Source organism: Lepisosteus oculatus, unplaced genomic scaffold (genome assembly GCF_040954835.1).
Source record: "Lepisosteus oculatus isolate fLepOcu1 unplaced genomic scaffold, fLepOcu1.hap2 HAP2_SCAFFOLD_74, whole genome shotgun sequence".
In the NCBI taxonomy this organism is placed as follows: Eukaryota; Metazoa; Chordata; class Actinopteri; order Semionotiformes; family Lepisosteidae; genus Lepisosteus; species Lepisosteus oculatus.
In genome coordinates, this window is record NW_027168298.1 from 73,662 (window position 1) to 95,940 (window position 22,279).

Below are 22,279 nucleotides of genomic sequence, written 5' to 3' on the forward strand. Positions count from 1 at the left end.
TACTCGCGCAAGAGACCGGGGGCAGAGCGCGAACGCGGTCCCCCGCCCCCCACAAAGTGCGCGCTCTGGGTCCTGCAACACAGTGGAAGGGCAGCGAGAAGGAGCCTCTTGCTCTGACGCCGCAAGGCCACAAGAGGGCGGAGGCGCCGTGCGCCCGGCCGACGTGTTGGACCGGTGCGCTTTACGTGCTGAAATAAACACGCGAAAGCCCCGAAATGTTTCCAGAGTGCTGTGCACTGGAGGATTTTGTCTGGTGAAGACTTGCCTGGTGCTCCTCCGTGCAGATTGTTTGTCCTCCTCCAGTGCGGGACGAGCCAACACAAGGGAGCGCATTCGCCAACATCCAGGCACGCAATGCGATTTGGAAAGCAGCTCCTTTCCAAAGAGTTGCACACGAACGATCCTTCAGTCCCGCTCGGGGGGCACGGAACCCCCTCCACACACAGCTTCAAGTAGCGAGTCAGGCGCCGGGGCTTTCGCTTACGGCCACACCACCCTGAACACGCCCGATCTCGTCTGATCTCGGAAACTAAGCAGCGTCGGGCCTGGTTAGTACTTGGATGGGAGACTGCCTGGGAATACCAGGTGCTGTAAGCTTTTGCTCTCCCGGCCAGCAGGGGTTGCCGTTGGTGCCGTAGGCTTTGGGAGGAAAACCTGCAGGATGGAAAGGTGATCTATAGCCTCATCTCTAGAGATGTTTTGTTGCTGTGGCATGTGTGTGACCCATATTCAAAAAAAAAAACCCGTCTGTAAAACGAATATCGAAGCTGCCTCTAAATCTGCAAATGAAGATGAGTCGATAAACCACTCATTTTTCGTATAACTAGACATATATTCATTTGTTACCGATTTCATTCATTGAGCACGGATACAATAGAGGTACAGCCATTCACTGTTTTACATGTCTGCACTGGTACAGAACCGAGCAATCAGAAAACGGGTGAAACTGTCTTTAGACTCAGCATACAGTACCGAGGCCCCCCATTACCAAATAAAGGCTAACCTCGATAATCAGCCTAAAGAACGCAGACTACAGCAAAACGACTGACTTTGAAAAGGGAATGAACGTCCGGAAGGAGTAGTGGAACTAGCTTGAGATGCTTCTCCGGACCCCTAACTAAAAGCCAGCGAGAACCAGCAGCGGCGTCCACTCCTGTCGAACCGGGATCCTTACGCAGCCACGCAGCTCGTGGTGTCCTAACCCTCCCGTATCTGATTTTGAACCAAGCACATCAGGGGAGAGCGCGAACCCAGTCCCCCACTACCAGAAATTATGCAGTCGAGATTCCCACATTTGGGGAATTCGCAGGGGTCAGCACAGCCGGAGTGCAATGGCCGAGCCTCGCCCTGGGTGAACCTCCTTCTTGATCAAGGTATCTCCCCTGCCAGGTAAGTATGAGTTAAACAGGCCCCTGCAAGCGGCCCGCACCCACAGCACAAATCGCGCAGCCTAGGCCACCTCCTCCTGCTGGGCCCACTCTTTCACACACTCACACGCCACACTAACACTCAAAAGTGTGGGCAAAACGAGAAAACGAGCGCGCCGTTTCCTACACATCTGCAGTCGCCGTTGCGCATTCGCAGCATGTCCCGGGATGCAATTCGGCCTCATTTGCATAACTCCAGACCGGCAGATCGCCACGCAAGCTCGCGACGTGCACCTGCCACACACCGAACAAACCTTTTCAGCAATTTCCAAAAAACGGGCCTGCTCGCCTGCCCACAAGGCTCCGTCTCTTACCTGCTCTCCAGAGCCTGCTGCCTTCTGTGCTTTTCTCTCGGCACCGCTGCAGTGCACACAACTCCTGCAGCGGGAGGGGGGGAGAAAGTTCCCGCGCTCCGCCGCAGGGAAGGCTCGCTCCGTGCGCACACGTCCTTTCGATGCCAGTCCAACAAGTGCTCCGCATTAGCTGCGTCGGGGCTCCGGCGTGTCGCACCTCACCTCACCTCGCACTGCCCCCTCCTTGAATGTCTGCCGCTGGGCATGCCCCGCTCTCCTCCGCCTTATCTTATCGCGTGTGAGCACCGACAATGGCCACAATGCCGGGGAATGGCACCTGTAAAGTGTTAATTGGGGCACAGGAACAGCCCGTCTCGTCTCGGGGGGGCCGGCTTCAGAGACAATACAGCAAACACAGCGGGGCGGGGGAAGAAGACGACACCACACATGCGGGTACATTCAGCTCCGGCGGGAACGAGACATTTGTCGGTCTTTTCAAGTGCCGAGAGCCGAGCAATCCTTCACTTGTATCGTTTCTCCCCGGTGACTAGATCTGGCCCTGCGACTCTCGACTGGGCTCACCCCCGGGGCAGCCCAGCAGGTGTGAGCCTGGCCGGCACCCGGATGGGAGATTCCACCCCGGAAAAGCTCCGGTTGCTGCTGCTCCTGCAAGAGGTGTGACTGGGACCAGTAGGGAGCGCTCACCCTGCAGGCTGTGTGGCTCTCTTACGCCCCAGCCTCCTGATGGCGACACTCTGCTGCACAAACAGAGGTCAAACCGAGGTCCCGACCCTCCTTGGCCATTAGGAAACCCCAGGGCGTCTCTCAAAAAGAGACGCCGGGGGTGTCCCTCTGGTGTTAGTGCTCCCCTTTACCCATCAGTCGGGGTCTCCTCCTAATCCCCGTCTCACCTGTAACAATCAATGACGAGGCCCCCCTGTCCGTGAGATTTAGTACTCGCGCAAGAGACCGGGGGCAGAGCGTGAACGTGGTCCCCCGCCCCCCACAAAGTGCGCGCTCCGGGTCCTGCAACACAGCGGAAGGGCAGCGAGAAGGAGCCTCTTGCTCTGACGCCGCAAGGCCACAAGAGGGCGGAGGCGCCGTGCGCCCGGCCGACGTGTTGGACCGGTGCGCTTTACGTGCTGAAATAAACACGCGAAAGCCCCGAAATGTTTCCAGAGTGCTGTGCACTGGAGGTTTTTGTCTGGTGAAGACTTGCCTGGTGCTCCTCCGTGCAGATTGTTTGTCCTCCTCCAGTGCGGGACGAGCCAACACAAGGGAGCGCATTCGCCAACATCCAGGCACGCAATGCGATTTGGAAAGCAGCTCCTTTCCAAAGAGTTGCACACGAACGATCCTTCAGTCCCGCTCGGGGGGCACGGAACCCCCGCCACACACAGCTTCAAGTAGCGAGTCAGGCGCCAGGGCTTTCGCTTACGGCCACACCACCCTGAACACGCCCGATCTCGTCTGATCTCGGAAGCTAAGCAGCGTCGGGCCTGGTTAGTACTTGGATGGGAGACTGCCTGGGAATACCAGGTGCTGTAAGCTTTTGCTCTCCCGGCCAGCAGGGGTCGCCGTTGGTGCCGTAGGCTTTGGGAGGAAAACCTGCAGGATGGAAAGGTGATCTATAGCCTCATCTCTAGAGATGTTTTGTTGCTGTGGCATGTGTGTGACCCATATTCAAAAAAAAAAACCCGTCTGTAAAACGAATATCGAAGCTGCCTCTAAATCTGCAAATGAAGATGAGTCGATAAACCACTCGTTTTTCGTATAACTAGACATATATTCATTTGTTACCGATTTCATTCATTGAGCACGGATACAATAGAGGTACAGCCATTCACTGTTTGACATGTCTGCACTGGTACAGAACCGAGCAATCAGAAAACGGGTGAAACTGTCTTAAGACTCAGCATACAGTACCGAGGCCCCCCATGACCAAATAAAGGCTAACCTCGATAATCAGCCTAAAGAACGCAGACTACAGCAAAACGACTGACTTTGAAAAGGGAATGAACGTCCGGAAGGAGTAGTGGAACTAGCTTGAGATGCTTCTCCGGACCCCTAACTAAAAGCCAGCGAGAACCAGCAGCGGCGTCCACTCCTGTCGAACCGGGATCCTTACGCAGCCACGCAGCTCGTGGTGTCCTAACCCTCCCGTATCTGATTTTGGACCAAGCACATCAGGGGAGAGCGCGAACGCAGTCCCCCACTTCTAGAAATTATGCAGTCGAGATTCCCACATTTGGGGAATTCGCAGGGGTCAACACAGCCGGAGTGCAATGGCCGAGCCTCGCCCTGGGTGAACCTCCTTCTTGATCAAGGTATCTCCCCTGCCAGGTAAGTATGAGTTAAACAGGCCCCTGCAAGCGGCCCGCACCCACAGCACAAATCGCGCAGCCTAGGCCACCTCCTCGCCCCGCACGCCACCGCCTCCTGCTGGGCCCACTCTTTCACACACTCACACGCCACACTAACACTCAAAAGTGTGGGCAAAACGAGAAAACGAGCGCGCCGTTTCCTACACATCTGCAGTCGCCGTTGCGCATTCGCAGCATGTCCCGGGATGCAATTTGGCCTCATTTGCATAACTCCAGACCGGCAGATCGCCACGCAAGCTCGCGACGTGCGCCTGCCACACACCGAACAAACCTTTTCAGCAATTTCCAAAAAACGGGCCTGCTCGCCTGCCCACAAGGCTCCGTCTCTTACCTGCTCTCCAGAGCCTGCTGCCTTCTGTGCTTTTCTCTCGGCACCGCTGCAGTGCACACAACTCCTGCAGCGGGAGGGGGGGAGAAAGTTCCCGCGCTCCGCCGCAGGGAAGGCTCGCTCCGTGCGCACACGTCCTTTCGATGCCAGTCCAACAAGTGCTCCGCATTAGCTGCGTCGGGGCTCCGGCGTGTCGCACCTCACCTCACCTCGCACTGCCCCCTCCTTGAATGTCTGCCCCTGGGCATGCCCCGCTCTCCTCCGCCTTATCTTACCGCGTGTGAGCACCGACAATGGCCACAATGCCGGGGAATGGCACCTGTAAAGTGTTAATTGGGGCACAGGAACAGCCCGTCTCGTCTCGGGGGGGCCGGCTTCAGAGACAATACAGCAAACACAGCGGGGCGGGGGAAGAAGACGACACCACACATGCGGGTACATTCAGCTCCGGCGGGAACGAGACATTTGTCGGTCTTTTCAAGTGCCGAGAGCCGAGCAATCCTTCACTTGTATCGTTTCTCCCCGGTGACTAGATCTGGCCCTGCGACTCTCGACTGGGCTCACCCCCGGGGCAGCCCAGCAGGTGTGAGCCTGGCCGGCACCCGGATGGGAGATTCCACCCCGGAAAAGCTCCGGTTGCTGCTGCTCCTGCAAGAGGTGTGACTGGGACCAGTAGGGAGCGCTCACCCTGCGGGCTGTGTGGCTCTCTTACGCCCCAGCCTCCTGATGGCGACACTCTGCTGCACAAACAGGCGCCGTCCTTCGGGGGAGGCGTCAAACCGAGGTCCCGACCCTCCTTGGCCATTAGGAAACCCCAGGGCGTCTCTCAAAAAGAGACGCCGGGGGTGTCCCTCTGGTGTTAGTGCTCCCCTTTACCCATCAGTCGGGGTCTCCTCCTAATCCCCGTCTCACCTGTAACAATCAATGACGAGGCCCCCCTGTCCGTGAGATTTAGTACTCGCGCAAGAGACCGGGGGCAGAGCGCGAACGCGGTCCCCGCCCCCCACAAAGTGCGCGCTCCGGGTTCCCTCTCGGGGCCCTGCAACACAGCGGAAGGGCAGCGAGAAGGAGCCTCTTGCTCTGACGCCGCAAGGCCACAAGAGGGCGGAGGCGCCGGGCGCCCGGCCGACGTGTTGGACCGGTGCGCTTTACGTGCTGAAATAAACACGCGAAAGCCCCGAAATGTTTCCAGAGTGCTGTGCACTGGAGGTTTTTGTCTGGTGAAGACTTGCCTGGTGCTCCTCCGTGCAGATTGTTTGTCCTCCTCCAGTGCGGGATGAGCCAACACAAGGGAGCGCATTCGCCAACATCCAGGCACGCAATGCGATTTGGAAAGCAGCTCCTTTCCAAAGAGTTGCACACGAACGATCCTTCAGTCCCGCTCGGGGGGCACGGAACCCCCGCCACACACAGCTTCAAGTAGCGAGTCAGGCGCCGGGGCTTTCGCTTACGGCCACACCACCCTGAACATGCCCGATCTCGTCTGATTTCGGAAGCTAAGCAGCGTCGGGCCTGGTTAGTACTTGGATGGGAGACTGCCTGGGAATACCAGGTGCTGTAAGCTTTTGCTCTCCCAGCCAGCAGGGGTCGCCGTTGGTGCCGTAGGCTTTGGGAGGAAAACCTGCAGGATGGAAAGGTGATCTATAGCCTCATCTCTAGAGATGTTTTGTTGCTGTGGCATGTGTGTGACCCATATTCAAAAAAAAAAAACCCGTCTGTAAAACGAATATCGAAGCTGCCTCTAAATCTGCAAATGAAGATGAGTCGATAAACCACTCGTTTTTCGTATAACTAGACATATATTCATTTGTTACCGATTTCATTCATTGAGCACGGATACAATAGAGGTACAGCCATTCACTGTTTGACATGTCTGCACTGGTACAGAACCGAGCAATCAGAAAACGGGTGAAACTGTCTTTAGACTCAGCATACAGTAACCACTCGGCCACCTCGTCTAGGAAACTGGGCTGTCCTGACATGGGTTGGCGCACTCCAGTTGATCTTTTTCTTTTTTTTCCCTCATACTCGAGGGTCATTTTCCTGTTCCACATGCGATTTCAACATTTTCCTTGGGAGATGTCAAGCCAGCAAGCCACTGCTGTGGTTCAGTGGCCAGTGTGGAGTTCAGTGGCCCTGTTGTACACAGAAAGCACATTGAGCTCCTTGGACATGAAAAGTTCCAGATAAAAGCCATTTGTCATCCTTTCTCTTGGTGTCGATGTTGCTATTGTATGTAAAGGTGGCAACTTGCTCAGCGAGCAGGCGGAGCACACACCGAATGCAGATGTGTCTGAGTGGTGTGTCCAAGTGCCTGCAAAAGGACAGCACTCCCGGGGCGCCGTGGCTTAGTTGGTTAAAGCGCCTGTCTAGTAAACAGAAAATCCTGGGTCCGAATCCCAGCGGTGCCTTTTTTTGTTCTGTGTTCTCGAACAGAACTGGTCATTATGGACAACCGCATACGTCTAGACTTAATTAAATGCAAGTATTCATTTCCTGTCTTGAACGACTTGTTTTTCTTAAAATGGATGCAACTTGCAAAACATGAAATACAAACCTCGCTAATCAGCGCTCGCGGCTGGCAAAAAAAAAAGAAGTCAGCAATGTTTTTTTCTTTAACCTTAAGCCTGCTAATGGAGAAGAACCTAGTCGCCACATCACATACATCCGTTTCAACGATAAGAAGGTAACAACTATCCTCACTCCAGAGTAAATCTCACGTTGAGGGCATATTTTTTTCCACTTTACCATGAGTCGGGCTCAGCTTCACAGAGGCGAGAGCAGAGCAATGAGGTCAGGGGGATAGGGGAGTCACACGCTGGCGGTTTGAACACGCGGAAGATCACTGAGGGATCCACAGTATGTGGACCCTCCGTGCGCCATCATTCCACACTCCAGGCGCTTTTATGATGACAGAGTCAAGTTCAGGTACTTTGCTTGATGGAGGAAGCTCATTTCGGACTCTGTGATCTTCTCACCTGGAAAGTTCTGCTGTACTACTACAAGAGAGAAGTAGAGTCTGGAGGAAGGGACAATTTTATTATGCTTTGGAAGGTAATGTTTTTTTTTTCTTTGAAATCGAAATGAATCAGAATATCAGTGCAAAAGACAAACTCTTGGTTTGGTTTAAAGAGATATGGTTTTAAAACAGACAAAATGTAGAAAACAGGTGTTTCTCACTTTTGGAAAAGAATGGACCGGGGGTAATATTTTACTAGTTGCAGTGCTAAGCTCACTGGATTACAGCCCTGCAGTGTCATATGAGGGCCAGTGGTGCAATGGATAATGTGTCTGACTATGGATTAGGAGTTTGGAGGTTCGACTCCTGCCTGGCGCTGGTTGTTTTTAAACACATCAGCCTACTCCCTAAGTAGTCTGTGCTACTTACTGCATTGTAATCGTACCCAGTAAGAGATTTCCTTCATGTAAATGAACTGCACCTGACAGCTTTAGAAAAACACCTGGGCTCAGTACGGTGCTGAGAGCTCAAGTTGTGTATAATGTAATAATTTAAGTAGAATAGATTCTAATAATATAATGATCCAGTGTGTTGCACTACTTCACTGCTTCACTGCTCTATGCCGTCTGGAAATAAATCCTCAGACAACTTACTGCCCTGGGCATGTACCAATAAATTACAGGAGCACATCTATATATCACTGCATTGAAGCAGGAGACACAATCACTGCAAATACATCCTAAATACAGTGTTCCAGCACCTTTGACCTCATCCAGAACGTATCATTTCTTGAAAGGAATTGCTGTCCGAATGCACATCTGAATCCCAAACAGAATCTCTAGTAAAATACGATCATTTGTGAAACAGGTAAATGTCTCAGGGGCCCATTCCTCATTCTCAAGACACATGTATGCAGTACGTACATCATGCATTGAGCAATAGGGATTAAAGACACCACAGGTAAGGTTAGAAGACATTCTGACTATATTCTAAAATATTGGACTCATATTCTTATGATGGCAGACATGATGCTGTGTTTAAAACCGGGGTTAATGGACATTATATGACTGTCAATTCTGTTTTGTTTTGGAGACTCTTGGCTGCCTATGTGGTACAGTGCAGCGTGAAGAAAACATTTTCCAAAACTGTGTCAGCTCAAAAGTTGTAAGAAAATCTTTCCAGCTGCTTTAACTCTCTTCATTTTTGTCATTTAATTGTCTGTCGGCACTATGTAGCAGCGTTGCATGACAACCCATCTCACCACGGAAAGGAACCTAACAGCTTTTGTAAGAGAGGAGAAAAGGACCTGGCCCGTACGGGACTCGAACCTACAACCTTGGTGTTATTAGCTCTAACCAACTGAGCTAACCAGCCTCACGACAGCAATCCTCTCTGTGCTGCAAAAAATCGAACTCAGGGAATTTCTTTTGCCCTCCTTTGAATTGAAAGCCGTGTAATTCAGTGTACGGGCTTTCTCGTGCAGTTTTATAGTTCTTGTAACCCAAATCCTACACTGGCGTGAAGTGACCCCCCATTTCACAGCATTTTTCAGCTGATTTAAAATGTACCTAAAGGAGAAGCATTATTGAAGACCATCAATTACCAAGAGCTTTTGTCAAAGGTTTTGGTGGTCATTTTGAATGACCACAGAGCGCTGTGACCTCAGTTTTACATCTCATCCAAGAGACAGCGCCCTTTTACAACACAGCATCTCCGTCACTATGCTGGGGCATTGGGACCCGCACAGACCTCAGGGTGAGCGCCCCCCCGCCGGCACCATTAACACCGCTTCCAGCTGGAAACTTTGTTTTTCCCTGTAGCTCACCCTCATCCGGGTACTGACCTGGCTCACCTGCTTAGCTTCAGTGGGTTTTCAGTTGCGAGTTGCAAGGGGATGCAAGTGATGGAGCCGCTCGCTGCAAAAGCCACTGCTTTGGCTGGGAATCGAACCCGAGCCTCCCGCATGAGAAGCGAGAATTCTACCACTGAACCAACAATGCTCAGTGCCCAGGCCTTCAAAAAAGACGCTTTTTTGGTACTCTGTTAAAAAAGCATCGACATTACCTCTTTCAAAAGGCTTCACTTTCCTAGTCACATTCCAAGGCTCATTGAACCCGGGCTGTTTCCTCCAGCGGTATAGTATTGCAGTTAGACATGTAAGACTATGTCACGCTCTAACGAGACTGTCAAAAATTGCTTTCGCCGATTGTATTGCAAACCGGCGGAAGCGGGGTATTGGGAAAAGTTTTCAACTAGCAATAATCGCGCCTCGGCTAAACCTCACAGGCTACGATACTGCCAATGCGCAAAGCTGATGGTTGCCAGGCAACCGCGGGGATCCTATGGAAATCGTTATCAATCGTCTCATGGCATGTCGTTGCTGTAACGCTTCATATTTGTCGTCTTCTTCTTCTAGCTTGAGGTTTTGAAGAATTTCATGACAGACAAGGGCTCCGTCGGGAACAAAGGGCGTTGTGAGAAAACCTTTGCTTCTTTTTAGCAGCAGAAATACAACCCTTTAAATACAAGATGACAGAACAATGACGAAGGGCATGCCGGGAGGAACTCATGCACTACAGAGGAAAGGGGGCGGGCACGTACAGTTCACATTCAAGCCACAAGTACTCTTCTCGGATGTTGCACAAACAAATCCTAACGTCCTGAAAGCATTGCAGCATGTTTGTGTCCCACTTCCCGTGGCTGCAGGACGACTGACACGAACGGACAAACACAATCTGTGGCGTTTAGCGTGACATAGTCTTGCAGGCATCGTGCTGTCTCACTGCAATACTATACCAATGGAGGAAACAGCCCGGGTTCGATGAGCCTTGGAATGTGACTAGGAAAGTGAAGCCTTTTGAAAGAGGTAAAGCACTGCACAACGGAACTGAGGGAGAATCTTACAGGGGATTCTGAGCGGTGTCTGCATACACGCAGTCCGATACGGGTGCTGAAAGCTTGAGCTACTCTCAATGTCATGCTGCCTTTCCTCGGAGTAAATCTGTTACATTGAAAGAATGCTTCTCGCAGGTTCAAAAAGGGACCCTTGTTAATTGGCGAAATCAATGATTTCGAATGAATTCTGTATGCGTTAAAAGACAGCTATACACAGAAAACATGCAGGACACTGCTCATGATGTTTCCCGAGCCGAAACACAGTGCGTTTTTCCATGCCATCTGACAAAGCCCGCCCACTGAAAACTGCAGCAGATCGTGTAAAGACGTTCAACTTTGTAACTACTGCACGCACAGGAAGCAGTGTAAATTCCTCTTTTCAAACTGTCAAAGGTTTGCTTTGCGAACGCTGCAGGACATCGCACAATCTCTTTTGAACGGGGACAAACAATTTCTTATGGGGCGCAGTAAGTACAGACATTTAAAAAGCTCCACTCATGCCGACGATGCAGCATGAAGAAGCGCAACCTAACGTTTGACAGACAAAAGCCGGGCGCCGCTACGAGCAATATGAAATCAAACTGACAGCACAAGGCGTTTCGCGCTGACTCAAAAGTGATCTCGACAGATGCTGTTCTCTGCATAAAGCTGAAAGAGCTAAAGAGCGTTTCTGTTGAGACGTAACACGCTCGTTTCTTTCTACCATGATGTTACCATGACAAAATCTGTCTTTAAACACCTTGCTCAGTCTCTGACGAGACTGTCAAAAATTGCTTTCGCCGATTGTATTGCAAACCGGCGGAAGCGGGGTATTGGGAAAAGTTTTCAACTAGCAATAATCGCGCCTCGGCTAAACCTCACAGGCTACGATACTGCCACTGCGCAAAGCTGACGGTTGCCAGGCAACCGCGGGGATCCTATGGAAATCGTTATCAATCGTCTCATGGCATGTCGTTGCTGTAATGCTTCATATTTGCGGCCGGACACTTCCCGCCCCCCAAAGAAAAGAGCGCCAATCAGACAGGCGGAGACCGAGGACTCGGAGAGCAGACGGCCACAGTCGCCGTAATAAGAGCGATTGTGAGCGGTTTTGTTTTCTCTCTTTGACCAGCCCAGCTGCGCCCCACCCGAAGGCAGGGAAGCACAAAAATTGTGTGGAACTCATTCATGCTCCTCTCCATGGAAATCTTTAGTAAAAGGCAAAAGATTTGTACGAGATGAAGAGAAACCAGAGTGCGTGGCTGGACAGCTGCAGGAGCCCAGGCTGCCTTCAAGGCCTCTGCCCTGCCGGTCGTGGTTGGCAATGCACCAAACGAGCCAGTGGGGCCCGTTCAGCTCTGGGCTCATCGCCTGCGGCTCTCGGCTTACCTGGCAGGGGAGATACCTTGATCAGCCTGTAGTTGGAGTAGTTGGATTGTTTTCTTGTTTTGTGGAAGCAGTGTTTGTTTTGCAGTTTGAGATGGCAACCTTTGGATCCCGCAAGAATGCTGTACGTTTTGAGCTTTTGGATGACCTCTTCATGGATCGTATGCAGTTCAGCAGAAAAGTGTTACAGAAGGAACTTGGCTTTGAACCTCGGCACTTGGATTTCATCTTCGCTCTCCCAGGTCAGAAAGCATTTGAGGTTGTTTTTGCTACCTATTCTCTGTTTGAACAATGCGTGGATGTGTTTGAGGCAAAAAGAGGGAAAGTTCCTGCCCTTGAGAAGATCAGCTTGCAGCCTCTGACACAGAGAGAGAGGAAAACGGTGCATGTTGTAATGTTCTCGGAACTGGCAAAGACGGAGGACATTCACACCTGGCTTAAGCAGTACTGCACCGTCCACCATGGAACTGAGGTTAGAGATGTTGACGGTATAAAAACAGGAGCAAGGAAATTCGAGGTTCGCTTGCTACCGGACAATGTAAATGGAGGCTTAAGGCACCTGCCCTCTACAATCCGGCTGGGCGCCTGCAATGGCTATGTTTTTTATGTGGGACAACCAAAGGTGTGTCGGCGCTGTGGTGCTGTGGGACACCTGGCATCGTCCTGCACTGTGAAATGCTGCAAGACCTGTGGCAAACAGGGACATTTAGCCTCTGACTGTTCAATGCTGCCAAAGTGCAATTTATGTGGCTCGGAACGACACGTTTTTAAGAACTGCCCTCACGCCTACGCCAATAAACTCAAAATGAGAAAGGATGAGGCAGTGCTTGTTTCAGCCAAACCGGCCCGAAAAGCCAAAGCAAACAACAAGTCAAACAAAGAACCCTTGTTGGACAAAGACTCTCAGCCTCCAGCCAGGATCAGTCCTGCTGTGGCTCCGGGGCTGGTGGAAGAGAAATCCACTACGCTCCCACAACCGCAGACTGCACCAGACAAGCACGAGGGTTTGAAAACCCCCGAGAACAGCGAGGACCCCTCCCCCACTCCTGCTCCTCAAAACGAGGGCCAGTGTGGGGCCCCCCGGTAGAGCGGGTCCAGCGACGATACCCAGGATTCAGCGGAGCTGCTTTTCTCAGACTCTGCAAGTGCTACAGATGCCCTCCTCTCCTCCATCCAGTCCATCACGGAGGATCTGCAACAGCTGGTGGGTGAGGGGGAAGAGGAGACTGGTGCATAGCCTGCACCCCTTTCCCCTCAGTGCTCCCAGGAGCTGGACTTGAGGAAAAGGAAAAATGACTCTGTTTTCTTCCCGAGCGAGGAGGAAGGAGAGCATGGCGATGGGGACAGCAGGAACCCCTCCACCCCTCCTTCTACCCCCTTCCTTGAAATGGACTCCGTGAATGCTTTTACTGCTGCCACCCTGATGAAGGCTCATTCAGAGGATGGCTGGCAGGAAATTGGTAAGAAGAAAAAGAAAAAGAAAAAGGTAACAGGTGAGACCGAAGAGAAATTTGTTTTGTAAAGACTGGTTCCACTTTCTTATGTAATATGGCTCTAAACATAATTTCTCTTAACACCAGAGGTATCAATGACAGAGTTAAATGTCAGTGTGTCTTTGATTACCTCCAGCAGAGAGAGGGAGATGTGTTGATGTTGCAGGAGTGTGCTTTAGCCTATCAAGAGAGGTATAAAAGCTTTGAAGATAGGTGGGATAAAGGGCCTTCTGTTTGGTCAGGGGACAATAACAACAGAGCCTCTGGCGTGGCCATTCTTTTCAAAGGATGGGCTTTCAAATTGAAAAGTATTCAGAGGGTCATAGATGGCAGGTTGCTGTGTGTGGATGTGGAATGGGGGACCGTTAACCTGCGGCTAATCAATGTGTATTGTCCTACTGACGTGGGAGGAAGGGTGGAGCTACTCAAGGCACTCTCTCCCCTATTGTTAAGTAGCACAGACGTGATAGTGGGAGGGGATTTTAATTGTATCTTAGAGCACACAGACAGGCAGTCTAGCTCTCCGATAAAATTGGATTCCAGCTCACTGGCCCTGCAAAACTTAGTTCAAGACTTTAAACTCTCAGACACATATAGATGTATATATCCCACAACAGCAGGATATACATGGTCAAGGAGGAATAGCAGCTCCAGAATTGACTATTGCTTTGTCTCAGAGAGAGGGAAAGTTGTTGGGGTCACTCTTCAGCCTGTCTTCTTCTCAGATCATCAGGCTTTAGGGTGTAGAGTGGAACTCCAGGGCGGGACTGTCTTTGGCCCAGGCCTCTGGAAACTCAACACTAAGCTGCTAGAGAACGAGGGGGTAGTATCCCGCTACAAGGAGAAACTATCACAGTGGCTGTCCTTGCAGTGTCTGTACGGGTCAGTAGGAGAGTGGTGGGAGGAGGTGAAGATGAGGACAAAGGCCTTTTTCATGGCTGAGGGAAGGAAGGCTGCTGCCAGATGGAGAGGAGTGCTAGCCAGGAAACAGAGGCAGCTGCAGCGTCTCTACACGATGCTGCACAGTGGCTCCGCTGTGCTCGAGGATATCACCCTTTTAAAAAAGGACATCCGGAGCATAGCCGAAGAAAGTAGTCGAGGAGTGCTGTTAAGAAGCAGAGTGCAGTTCTTGGAAGAAAATGAGAAGTGTACTCGCTTCTTTTTCAGGAAAGTGGTAGGCTCCAAGTCTGTCATGGAAAGTGTAGTTGATGAGGAGGGACGAGAGAGAACAGAGCCGAGTGCTATCCTCTCCTGCACCAAGGCCTTCTACTCAAGACTGTACAGCTCTACAGAGGTAAAGGATGAAGAAATTCATTTTTTTACCTCAAAGCTAGAAAACGTTTTGAGTGAAGAAGATAGGGAAGTACTTGAGAGGGATTTGACAATAGAAGAGCTGAGACAGGCTATGGAGAGCTTACAGAAGAGGAAAACTCCGGGTGCTGACGGGCTCCCTAAAGAATTTTATTGCACCTTTTGCGATCTGCTTCAGGATCCGCTACTGCTCCTATTCGAGGAAAGCTATAAGACAGAATTGCTGCCTGACTCCTTAAGAGAAGGCACTATCTCTCTCTTGTTTAAGAAAGGAGCAAAGAATGACATAAAGAACTGGAGACCCCTCAGCCTGTTAGGCGTGGACACTAAGATCCTGTCCAAAGCCCTTTTCCTGCGCCTACAAAATGTAGTGGCCTCACTGGTAGGGAAAGAACAGACTTGTGGGATAGCAGGACGCCTGATGAGCGACAACCTGGCCTTGTTGAGGGATGTCTGTCTGTACTCAGAGGATCGCTCCCTCCCTCTGTGCATTTTAGGTGTAGACCTAGAAAAGGCCTTTGACCGCCTAAACCGGCAGTACTTAAAATTGGTACTTGAGCACATGAATTTTGGCCCCATCATGAGAAAGTGGATTAACCTGCTGTACACAGGTAGCAACAGCAGAGTAATGGTTAATGGCAATAGATCACACCCCTTTGAAGTCTGTTCAGGGGTGAGGCAGGCCTGCCCATTATCCCCCTTGTTATTCGTTTTGGCTATGGAGCCCTTAGCCTGTGCCTTGCGCCAGGATCAGGCCATTAATGGGATACCAGTGCCTGGAAGTGGGGGAGGAGAGGTAAAGACATCTCTATACATGGATGACGTCACCCTGCTCCTCTCTGACAATGCCTCAATTAGCAGAGCTCTGCAGTGCTGTGATCGTTTCTCTTTGGCTTCATCCGCAAAAATTAACAAATCTAAGAGTGAGATTTTTTATCAGAACTGGAGGGAGCCAAAAGAAGGACATGATCTCAGGCTGCAAGAGAAGAGAATTAATTTACAGGTGCCATTCCCCGGCATTGTGGCCATTGTCGGTGCTCACACGCGATAAGATAAGGCGGAGGAGAGTGGGGCATGCCCAGCGGCAGACATTCAAGGAGGGGGCAGTGCGAGGTGAGGTGAGGTGAGGTGCGACACCCCGGAGCCCCGACGCAGCTAATGCGGAGCACTTGTTGGACTGGCATCGAAAGGACGTGTGCGCACGGAGCGAGCCTTCCCTGCGGCGGAGCGCGGGAACTTTCTCCCCCCCTCCCGCTGCAGGAGTTGTGTGCGCTGCAGCGGTGCCGAGAGAAAAGCACAGAAGGCAGCAGGCTCTGGAGAGCAGGTAAGAGACGGAGCCTTGTGGGCAGGCGAGCAGGCCCGTTTTTTGGAAATTGCTGAAAAGGTTTTGTTCGGTGTGTGGCAGGCGCACGTCGCGAGCTTGCGTGGCGATCTGCCGGTCTGGAGTTATGCAAATGAGGCCGAATTGCATCCCGAGACATGCTGCGAATGCGCAATGGTGACTGCAGATGTGTAGGAAACGGTGCGCTCGTTTTCTTGTTTTGCCCACACTTTTGAGTGTTAGTGTGGCGTGTGAGTGTGCGAAAGAGTGGGCCCAGCAGGAGGCGGTGGCGTGCAGGGCGAGGAGGTGGCCTAGGCTGCGCAATTTGTGCTGTGGGTGCGGGCCTCTTGCAACTTGGTTTATTTGGTTTATTTATGGTTCGCATAAATAAAACCGGAAAAGAGGAATTTATTCTGCTTCCTGTGCGTGCAGTAGTTACAAAGTTGAACGTCTTTACACGATCTGCTGCAGTTTTCAGTGGGCCGGCTTTGTCAGATGGCTTGGAAAAACGCACTGTGTTTCGGCTCGGGAAACATCATGAGCAGTGTCCTGCATGTTTTCTGTGTATAGCTGTCTTTTAACGCATACAGAATTCATTCGAAATCATTGATTTCTCCAATTAACAAGGGTCCCTTTTTGAACCTGCCAGAAGCATTCTTTCAATGTAACAGATTTACTCCGGGGAAAGGCAGCATGACATTGAGAGTAGCTCAAGCTTTCAGCACCCGTATCGGACTGCGTGTATGCAGACACCGCTCAGAATCCCCTGTAAGATTCTCCTTCAATTCCATTTTGCAGTGCTTTTTTCACGATTTCGGAAGCTGTCTCCGGGACGTGCTGATTCCACACATCCTGAATAAATCATGATATTGTTAGTTGCTGTAGCTAGACGTTCAAATGAGTTTCATGGCCAGATGGACTGTTTCCTCCAGCGGTATAGTATTGCAGTGAGACAGCACGATGCCTGCAAGACTATGTCACGCTAAACGCCACAGATTGTGTTTGTGTTGGACAGTTGGACCCTACAGTTGGACCCTCGTCGACAACCTGAATAGCTTATTCAGAAGCAGTGCTGGACCGGGAACGAACCAGCTTCTTCCCAGGCACAAGAGTGACTTGTGAGGACTCGCGGTCACACTCTGTGCATAGAGACTTTCTACCAGCCAGCCGGACTGCTGGTAGATCCCCTCGGAGCAACGACTGCCCTGCGCGCCGCAGTCAGATTCCTCCGCCCGTCCTACTCCGAGCTGCACCTTGACTGGTTGGCCGGTAGCCAGAGGACGCCGGGACAACGCCCATTGGACAACCGCTGGAACAGAGGCTGCAACAGAGCCTGTCAGCTGGTTTGGTGTTCGTGCCGGGAAATTCCAAATCCATACACAGCGGATAAGTAAACCCCATGTTCTACATTGCGTCTCGAGAATTCAATTGTACCTCAACACAAGTTGTTATCAATTTTAATTCATGAGTAATGTATTTACTTCCGAGTTTAGAGTAACAGTGGGTAATAACACTGATTAGCGATTTGGTAACCGAACGATATATATTGACATATATTCTCTGTTGTGTATCTCTTTGTGTTTGCATCTCTTCGGGATTATATACCTTGTATATTGATAACCCTCACAGTAAGGTCTGCCACTCGTATCCAGGCAGACTAGTATATGTTTGGTGCACAATTTATATTAATAAATGTATCTAGTGTATTGAACTCCTGTGTGTGCGTTGTTAGTTGTTCTGACGATTGATTTTCTAAAAGCCCCAACGAACAACCTTGTGATTACTGCTACAATTAATAATTGTCTCAGTAAACCCATCAAACCATTACATTTAATGGCGTCCCTGGGTGGGCGAGTTTAGAATGAAATGAGAATCAGTCGCACAGAATAACTGAAGTTCAGCACAGCACCGTGGCTTCTATACGCGAATACCGGGTGTGCTGATAACTGCGTAAAGAAATCCCCCTGTTTTCTAGCGTTTAGTGTAACGTGTGCTGATTGGAAATCCATCTGCTCGGGTGTCTAGATTCCATACTGTATTTTGGAAAAAGAAAAAAAAAAGTAATACTCTTAAAGTTTCTCTGACGTAATGACAATGGCTGCTAAAATGTCTGAAGTGGAGTCGCTTATAAGTACTATTTCTAGCGACGACAATCCTGGTTACTGGAGTGGTATCGAAAAGTTGAACTTTGATGATATTGAGAAGCTGCAAGTAGATTTAGTAGCTAAGGTAGCGAACCAGCTTAACACAGGAGTGTCTGTGAACGCAGTTCTGGTCCTATCGAGTTTCACCTTAAATCTAGCTAAACAGCTGGAACTGTCTTTGTCCGAGCTGACAAAGTTTCAAAAGCTTCAGGGAACGCTAGAAAGATATAGGGCGGAGCGAGTCGAGTTGTTGGATATAATCAGAGAAAAGAGAGTGAAAAATGAGGAAAGTGAAGACTGACTCAGGGAAGTTTTAGGTAAATTAGATGACTTGTCTGCTAGAGAAACTGCGGCTGAGGTAGCTAGGAGAGACCTGGAAGCGAGCTCGAAAGAAAAAGAAAAAGAAATTGAGAGTTTAAATGAGCTCAGCCAGGAAAGGCAAAAGGAGTCAGATGCTGCCGTACTGGAAGCAAAATAGACTAGATCCCACTTGCATGCCAGCCCACCTAGCAGCCCGGAGCGCTCACCCAGCGCGCCGGGAGGAGGTTTCTCCCGGCCAGGGTCTGTGGTCGGATCGGCATGGGGGAGATCGCCGAGTCCTGCGCGAAACGCAAGGGCGAGTCAATTCAGGCATAGACCCCCTGCTCCTGATCACGGCCGTCTCCCTGACCGCGGTGAAACCGTAAAAATTAACCTCCACTCCCTGAGGCAGTTAGCCAAAGATGTAGAAAGGTTTGACCCGTCAGTGTCAGGGAATAATGTGGAGACCTACATCGATGAGCTGAGATATACTTTGCAGTTTATGCCCGAAGCGTCCGAACAGGAAAAGGCTATGTAAGTAAGGAAAACTACCAGCCGAGCGGTCCACGAGTGGATGTCTAGACAAGGACCGGAGGTCTGTAATAGCTTTGAGGAGCTGTGTCAGGCAATGATCGGAGAATTTTCGGCTTTTATCGATCCCATAGCTGCTGTGGCTGCTGTGCACCATATTAAGCACGAAAAAGCTGAAGCCCCTCGCGACTATTATCAGAGGCTTAGGCGCACTTATTTTGCAGGGCGGAATGAAGAGGGTTGCGAAGAGAACGTGAATTTCAAAGGTTTATTCATTGCTAATCTGCATCCCTCAGTCAGGAAAATGATTGTGATGCACACACAGCGATGAAAATGGCTGACATTAGAAGGTTGGCTCAAAAAGCCTGGGGAGCTGAAATCTCTGCTTCCTCAGAGCGAAAACCTGCTAAAACGGCCGTGTTCGCCACTAAAGCCAGCAGGGTTGACGACTCGCCTCAGCTCGAGGCAGCTGAGGTTCCTGAGCTCGCTAAGCCCCGGCGCAAAATAGGCAGGCAGGACCGCACTAAGCGTCAGAGCCGCCGTGAGCGCTACGGGGAAGGCAAGGGCTCAGGCAGAGTCTATCATAAGACTGGACGAAGGGAGTCGACTGCAGCCCGCCTGGCCAGGCTTGAACAAGCCCTGCCTGAGAGATCAGGACAGGGTAAACCTTCCGCACCGAATGCCAGAAGTGTGAATGAGCTTAGGGGGACCACGCCCCTTCTCACTGGAGGAGGCGGGGATCCGTCCCAAGCCCCTCCCTCAGTCTATCTGATTGGGTGGGAGGGTTCCTGCCTGGAAGAAGGCTGTGACTCTGAGTTGGGCGCTGACCCCGCCCCTGAAGTCAAAGAAAAGGCAGGCTTCCAACAATTCTTAGGGAATCTCAGCCAGAAAGGCAAAGCAAGGCGTATTTATATCAAGGTTTCTCTTGAAAACGTCTTAGATAGAGAAGCACTGATTGACACTGGGGCTGAAGTTAGTTTGATGTCAGCCGATCTACTCAGCGAGCTCAAACGAGTAGCGAAAGGAAAAGGCATCAGACTTAAGGTAGAACCGTGTAAGATAGATATTTCCAGCTATACCCAGGATCATGCCAGGATCACACACCGAGTGTGGGTGGCACTTAGGTTCGGGCCAATGAACGTGGTGCATCCTGTTTACATCTCTAGGTTAAAAACAGAGCCACTACTCATTGGCCAAGACCTGCTTGACAGGCTGGAGCCTCTGGTGGACTGCCAGCGTGGAAAATTGTGGGCTCAGGTCAAAAACCCTAAGCCTGTTGCACAGCAAAAAGGGGGATTCAGTGGTTATGCTGTGATCACACAGTGCCCACTGAACACTATAGCTGAGTTGGAGGTTCCTCCTGGTTCCTCTGGACGAGAATAAATGTCTCTTCTTGCTTTCCAAAACTACAGGGAAGTCCTGCCCAGGCCAGCACTCCCACGGTCTCCCAACTACAGGAGCAGTGCTCCGAGCAGCTGCTTGACCCGCCAGGTAAAGCACACCCCCTTTTCATCCCTGAAGAAGAGTGGATCTCCCTGTCCGGTAATGAATGGGAGTCCTTTCTGTGCACCCTGGTACCTCAGGGGGTCCAGGACTACCACCCCATGGTGGTGGGAGGGGGTCCAGGTGGCAGAAGTGCAGGTTGATGATGTAATTCTTAGCCTCAGCTCTGAGAAGTCCATAATCAGTGAAGGTCTGTTCGAGGACCTGTCGCGAAGCTGTCAGGTGACCCTGGTGACGCAGTCACAGGTTCTGTGGTGGGCACCCCCACCTCATAGGTCCATTTGGAGCAAAGGAAGCTGTGTAGCTTCCATCTCCATCGGAAAAAGGAAGTTTGCTCACTACTTCCAGGTAGCACCTCAGCTGACCCATTCGGTCTGCATTGGTGCAGACCTATTGGTTCGACTGGGCGCCCAGCTGGACACAGTAAACAGTGTGCTGTGGAAACGGGTGGACCCAGATGCCCACTCTCTAAGCGGTGACCCCGAGAACATTCGGTCAGGTCAGACGATTCCTCAGGCCTGCCAGGTAGTAAACGAATCGGACCTGATCGTTCCTGCGTCAACAGCAGGGTTTCCGGTACGCCTTGTCCTAAAGAAGGGACAGAGAATGGACGCTGAGATGGTTTTCTTCCAACCATCAGCTCAGTTTATCAGACTGAACCTAGCAGTCTGTTGTACCCCCAGACTGGAACGGAATGGCCGAGCCACCTGCCTGTTGGTGCAGAACATAGCAAAACAAGATGTCAAAATCCCTGCTCGCACTGACATGGGACTGGAATTGACAATAGTTTCTATGATTTCGAACTGGCCATCCCAGTACTGGGGCAGCTCCCTGGTCCCTTGGCTTCATAAAAGCGCCCCTGTAATAAAGAAATTAAATCCAAAATCAAGAGGGCAGTTGCCTACTGAAATACAAGAAGTCATCAATTTTAACCTAGCAACACATTAAAGGCTGCATCTATACAAGTGCGATTCTAGAAATGCTCACCAGATTACGTTTTAAGAAGGAACTGCGCCTCAGGTTCCGACGAGATCTTAACTCGGATGGCAGGATTCAGAGTCCGGAGTGTGGACTGATGGCGAACGGAGGGTCCACATACTGTGGATCCCTCAGTGATCTTCCGCGTATTCAAACCGCCAGCGTGTGACTCCCCTGTCCCCGTGACCTCATTGCTCTGCTCTCTCCTCTGTGCAGCCGAGCCCGACTCACGGTAAAGTGAAAAAAACTATGCCCTCAACGTAAGATTTACTCTGGAGCGAGGATAGATGTTACCTTTTTATCATTTAACAGGATGTATGTGATGTGGTGACTAGGTTCAATTTTGTATCCTCTTTAAAAGATTAAGGACTGGGGTGAGCGTGATTTACCACCCTTTCAGCTAAGAACCCGACTTGCGCACCGTTTAAGCTGCATAGACTCGGTCGTTTAACTCTTCTCCGGTAGCAGGGTTAAGGTTAAAGAAAAAAAAATAGCTGACTCCTTTTTTTTGCCAGCCGCTAGCGCTGATTAGCAAGGCTTGTATTTCATGTTTTGCAAGTTGCATCCATTTTAAGAAAAACAAGTCGCTTTAAAGACAGGAAATGAATACTTGCATTTAATTAAGTCTAGCTGTAGGCGGGGATCTCCTGTTTACTAGACAGGCGCTTTAACCAACTAAGCCACGGCACCCCAGGAGTGTTGTCCTTTTGCAGCCACTTGGACACACCACTCAGACACATCTGCATTCGGTGTGTGCTCCGCCTGCTCGCTGAGCAAGTTGCCACCTTTACATACAATAGCAACATCGACACCAAGAGAAAGGATGACAAATGGCTTTTATCTGGAACTTTTCATGTCCAAGGAGCTCAATGTGCTTTCTGTGTACAACAGGGCCACTGAACTCCACACTGGCCACTGAACCACAGCAGTGGCTTGCTGGCTTGACATCTCCCAAGGAAAATGTTGAAATCACATGTGGAACAGGAAAATGACCCTCAAGTACGTGGGGAAAAAAAGAAAAAGATCATCTGGAGCGCGCCAACCCAT

General features: G+C 50.8%; 8 non-coding genes across 8 annotated transcripts; 3 read left to right on the forward strand and 5 right to left on the reverse strand.

The window, feature by feature from the left end:
- The first annotated feature begins 478 nt into the window (after window positions 1-478).
- On the forward strand, window positions 479-597 carry LOC138234185 (5S ribosomal RNA). Its single transcript, XR_011187881.1, has one exon. It is a non-coding gene; the product is annotated as a 5S ribosomal RNA (ribosomal RNA).
- A 636-nt stretch (window positions 598-1,233) lies between these two features.
- On the reverse strand, window positions 1,234-1,397 carry LOC138234213 (U1 spliceosomal RNA). Its single transcript, XR_011187909.1, has one exon. It is a non-coding gene; the product is annotated as a U1 spliceosomal RNA (small nuclear RNA).
- A 1,755-nt stretch (window positions 1,398-3,152) lies between these two features.
- On the forward strand, window positions 3,153-3,271 carry LOC138234201 (5S ribosomal RNA). Its single transcript, XR_011187897.1, has one exon. It is a non-coding gene; the product is annotated as a 5S ribosomal RNA (ribosomal RNA).
- Window positions 3,272-3,907: 636 nt separating this feature from the next.
- Window positions 3,908-4,071, reverse strand: LOC138234214 (U1 spliceosomal RNA). The gene has a single exon (XR_011187910.1). It is a non-coding gene; the product is annotated as a U1 spliceosomal RNA (small nuclear RNA).
- Window positions 4,072-5,877: 1,806 nt separating this feature from the next.
- LOC138234186 (5S ribosomal RNA) lies at window positions 5,878-5,996 on the forward strand. Its single transcript, XR_011187882.1, has one exon. It is a non-coding gene; the product is annotated as a 5S ribosomal RNA (ribosomal RNA).
- Window positions 5,997-9,562: 3,566 nt separating this feature from the next.
- Window positions 9,563-9,704, reverse strand: LOC138234117 (U4 spliceosomal RNA). Its single transcript, XR_011187812.1, has one exon. It is a non-coding gene; the product is annotated as a U4 spliceosomal RNA (small nuclear RNA).
- Window positions 9,705-11,034: 1,330 nt separating this feature from the next.
- On the reverse strand, window positions 11,035-11,176 carry LOC138234105 (U4 spliceosomal RNA). Its single transcript, XR_011187800.1, has one exon. It is a non-coding gene; the product is annotated as a U4 spliceosomal RNA (small nuclear RNA).
- A 230-nt stretch (window positions 11,177-11,406) lies between these two features.
- Window positions 11,407-11,523, reverse strand: LOC138234149 (U5 spliceosomal RNA). The gene has a single exon (XR_011187845.1). It is a non-coding gene; the product is annotated as a U5 spliceosomal RNA (small nuclear RNA).
- Between the last annotated feature and the right edge of the window lie 10,756 nt (window positions 11,524-22,279).